Consider the following 5,000-nt stretch of genomic DNA (forward strand, 5'->3'; position numbering starts at 1 on the left):
CCTTCACGTGAAGTTTCGTTGCAAGATGACTCGTTTTCTATTTTTCACGATTTTCGAAACTTTTTGCGGTTCGGGATTTTTTAGAATTTTTTTAGAAGGAGTTTTGGCCCCAAATTTTGTGGACGTGATCCTTCTATTTTTGTTGGCATGCACAAAAAAATTCAGCTAAAAACTCGAAGCGGAGAAGATTTCGCGACCGTTTGAAAAAAGTGTCCCCGTTTCAGACACTTCAACGGCTACTGGCAGCAAACCTGTAAAATCTCAAACGCTCTTTAAGGGGGTGTGAGTTCTCAGAGGTTTGATGAGGGATAGGGGGCCAACACAAGGGCCAAGCACCAGCACCCATCGCACGTCATGTGCGCACACCCCCCCGGCCCCCCTCCCAATCGCCGGAACCCCAATGCCGCCGGTCAGGTTCTCCGGCGGTACTCCGGCGATGCTCCGGCGATGCTCCGGCGATGCTGTCCCGAGTGAAAAAAATGCGGCACCAGCACATGCTGGAGCCAAGCATGGGCACCGTGGCTCAAAATCGAACTTCGGCCAAGGCCTCGACCATCAATGGCACATGATGACGCATGGTGATGGCACATGCATCGACCATCATCGGCATAGGCTGCCCTTCGGTACGGGCACTTGCCTCGACCGCCATCGGCACAAGCTGGGCCCTGGTGTGGGTTGTTGCCTCGATCACCAGCGGCACATGCTGAGCCTTGGTGCGGGCGGTTGCCTCGAGCACCATCCGCAGACCCTGGGCCCTGGTGCGGCCGGTTGCCCCGATAACCATCGGCACACGCTGGGCCCTGGAGCGGCCGGTTGCCTCGATCACCATCGGCAAAAGCTGGGCCCTGGTGCGGCCGCTTGCCTCGACCACCATCGGCACACGCTGGGCCCTGGTGCGGGCGCTTGCCTCGATCACCATCGGCACACGCTGGGCCCTGGTGCGGGCGGTTGCCCCCAGCACCATCGGCACACGCTGGGCCCTGGTGCGGCAGGTTGCCTCGACCACCATCGGCACACGCTGGGCCCTGGTGCGGCAGGTTGCCTCGAGCACCATCGGCACACGCTGGGCCCTGGTGCGGTCGGTTGCCTCGATCACCATCGGCACACGCTCGGCCCTGGTGCGGGCGGTTGCCTCGACCACCATCGGCACACGCTGGGCCCTGGTGCGGCAGCTTGCCTCGAGCACCATCGGCACACGCTCGGCCCTGGTGCGGTCGGTTGCCTCGAGCACCATCGGCACACGCTGGGCCCTGGTGCGGCAGGTTGCCTCGAACCACCATCGGCAGCCTCGACCACCATCGGCACACGCTGGGCCCTGGTGCGGGCGCTTGCCTCGACCACCATCGGCACACGCTCCGCCCTGGTGCGGTCGGTTGCCTCGAGCACCATCGGCACACGCTGGGCCCTGGTGCGGCAGGTTGCCTCGACCACCATCGGCACACGCTGGGCCCTGGTGCGGGCGGTTGCCTCGACCACCATCGGCACACGCTGGGCCCTGGTGCGGGCGCTTGCCTCGACCACCATCGGCACACGCTCGGCCCTGGTGCGGTCGGTTGCCTCGAGCACCATCGGCACACGCTGGGCCCTGGTGCGGCAGGTTGCCTCGACCACCATCGGCACACGCTGGGCCCTGGTGCAGGCGCTTGCCTCGACCACCATCGGCACACGCTGGGCCCTGGTGCGGCAGGTTGCCTCGAGCACCATCGGCACACGCTGGGCCCTGGTGCGGTCGGTTGCCTCGACCACCATCGGCACACGCTGGGCCCTGGTGCGGGCGGTTGCCTCGACCACCATCGGCACACGCTGGGCCCTGGTGCGGCAGGTTCCCTCGAGCACCATCGGCACACGCTGGGCCCTGGTGCGGCAGGTTGCCTCGAGCACCATCGGCACACGCTGGGCCCTGGTGCGGTCGGTTGCCTCGATCACCATCGGCACACGCTGGGCCCTGGTGCGGACGGTTGCCTCGACCACCATCGGCACACGCTGGGCCCTGGTGCGGTCGGTTGCCTCGATCACCATCGGCACACGCTGGGCCCTGGTGCGGACGGTTGCCTCGACCACCATCGGCACACGCTGGGCCCTGGTGCGGCAGCTTGCCTCGAGCACCATCGGCACACGCTCGGCCCTGGTGCGGTCGGTTGCCTCGAGCACCATCGGCACACGTTGGGCCCTGGTGCGGCAGGTTGCCTCGACCACCATCGGCAGCCTCGACCACCATCGGCACACGCTGGGCCCTGGTGCTTGCGCTTGCCTCGACCACCATCGGCACACGCTCCGCCCTGGTGCGGTCGGTTGCCTCGAGCACCATCGGCACACGCTGGGCCCTGGTGCGGCAGGTTGCCTCGACCACCATCGGCACACGCTGGGCCCTGGTGCGGGCGGTTGCCTCGACCACCATCGGCACACGCTCGGCCCTGGTGCGGTCGGTTGCCTCGAGCACCATCGGCACACGCTGGGCCCTGGTGCGGGCGCTTGCCTCGAGCACCATCGGCACACGCTCGGCCCTGGTGCGGGCGCTTGCCTCGAGCACCATCGGCACACGCTGGGCCCTGGTGCGGCAGGTTGCCTCGAGCACCATCGGCACACGCTGGGCCCTGGTGCGGGCGGTTGCCTCGACCACCATCGGCACACGCTGGGCCCTGGTGCGGGCGCTTGCCTCGACCACCATCGGCACACGCTGGGCCCTGGTGCGGGCGCTTGCCTCGAGCACCATCGGCACACGCTGGGCCCTGGTGCGGCAGGTTGCCTCGAGCACCATCGGCACACGCTGGGCCCTGGTGCGGTCGGTTGCCTCGAGCACCATCGGCACACGCTGGGCGCTGGTGCGGGCGCTTGCCTCGACCACCATCGGCACACGCTGGGCCCTGGTGCGGCAGGTTGCCTCGATCACCATCGGCACACGCTGGGCCCTGGTGCGACAGGTTGCCTCGAGCACCATCGGCACACTATCGGCCCTGGTGCGGGCGGTTGCCTCGACCACCATCGGCACACGCTGGGCCCTGGTGCGGGCGGTTGCCTCGAGCACCATCGGCACACGCTGGGCCCTGGTGGGTTTAGGCACATCTTCAAATTTCTGCCGTGCCAATGCCATTTTTATGGCTTGTAAATTCATACAATGGTCCCCTAAGCCTTCACGTGAAGTTTCGTTGGAAGATGACTCGTTTTCTATTTTTCACGATTTTCGAAACTTTTTGCGGTTCGGGATTTTTTAAAATTTTTTTATAAGGATTTTTGGCCCCAAATTTTGTAGGCATGATCCTTCTATTTTTGTTGGCATGCACAAAAAAATTCAGCTAAAAACTCGAAGTAGAGAAGATTTTGTGACCGTTTGAAAAAAGTGTCCCCATTTCAGACACTTTAACGGCTACTGGTAGCAAACCTGTAAAATCTCAAATGCTCTTTAAGGGGGTGTGAATTCTCAGAGGTTTGATGAGGGATAGGGGGCCAACACAAGGCCAAGTACCAGCACCCATCGCACATCATGTGCGCACACCCCCCCGGCCCCCCTCCCAATCGCCGGAACCCCAATGCCGCCGGTCAGGTTCTCCGGCGGTACTCCGGCGATGCTCCGGCGATGCTGTCCCGAGTGAAAAAAATGCGGCACCAGCACATGCTGGAGCCAAGCATGGGCACCGTGGCTCAAAATCGAACTTCGGCCAAGGCCTCGACCATCAATGGCACATGATGACGCATGGTGATGGCACATGCATCGACCATCATCGGCATAGGCTGCCCTTCGGTACGGGCACTTGCCTCGACCGCCATCGGCACAAGCTGGGCCCTGGTGTGGGTTGTTGCCTCGATCACAATCGGCACATGCTGAGCCTTGGTGCGGGCGGTTGCCTCGAGCACCATCGGCAGACCCTGGGCCCTGGTGCGGCCGGTTGCCCCGATAACCATCGGCACACGCTGGGCCCTGGGGCGGGCGCTTGCCCCCAGAACCATCGGCACACGCTGGGCCCTGGTGCGGGCGCTTGCCCCGAACACCATCGGCACAAGCCGGCCCTTGGTGCGGGCTCCTGGCTCGACCACCATCGGCACACGCTGGGCCCTGGTGCGGGCGGTTGCCTCGAACACCATCGGCACACGCCGGCCCTTGGTGCGGCCGGTTGCCTCGACCACCATCGGCACACGCTCGGCCTTGGTGAGGGCGCTTGCCTCGAGCACCATCGGCACACGCTGGGCCCTGGTGCGGGCGCTTGCCTCGACCACCATCGGCACACGCTCGGCCTTGGTGCGGGCGCTTGCCTCGACCACCATCGGCACACGCTGGGCCCTGGTGCGGGCGGTTGCCTCGACCACCATCGGCACACGCTCGGCCTTGGTGCGGGCGGTTGCCTCGACCACCATCGGCACACGCTGGGCCCTGGTGCGGGCGCTTGCCTCGACCACCATCGGCACACGCTCGGCCTTGGTGCGGGCGGTTGCCTCGACCACCATCGGCACACGCTGGGCCCTGGTGCGGGCGGTTGCCTCGACCACCATCGGCACACGCTGGGCCCTGGTGCTGGCGGTTGCCTCGACCACCATCGGCACACGCTGGGCCCTGGTGCGGGCGGTTGCCTCGAACACCATCGGCACAAGCCGGCCCTTGGTGCGGGCGGTTGCCTCGAGCACCATCGGCACACGCTGGGCCCTGGTGCGGGCGGTTGCCTCGACCACCATCGGCACACGCTGGGCCCTGGTGCGGACGGTTGCCTCGAGCACCATGGGCACACGCTGGCCCTTGGTGCGGGCTCTTGCCTCGACCACCATCAGCAGAAGATTGCCCCTACGTCGAACACCATCGATACATGCCGGGCCTTGGTGTGGGCACATGCCTCGAGCTGGTGCGGGCGGTTGCCTCGACCACCATCGGCTCACGTTGGCCCTTGTTGCGGGCACATGCCTCGACCACCATCGGCACCTGCGCACCCTCGGTGTGGGATTTGCTTGTTTGGAAAAAGTGTCCCCGTTTCAGACATTTTAACGTCTACTGGTAGCATATCTGTAAAATCTCT

Source organism: Durio zibethinus, unplaced genomic scaffold, assembly GCF_047325235.1.
Source record: "Durio zibethinus cultivar Kanyao isolate XHJ-2024 unplaced genomic scaffold, ASM4732523v1 HiC_scaffold_3, whole genome shotgun sequence".
In the NCBI taxonomy this organism is placed as follows: domain Eukaryota; kingdom Viridiplantae; phylum Streptophyta; class Magnoliopsida; order Malvales; family Malvaceae; genus Durio; species Durio zibethinus.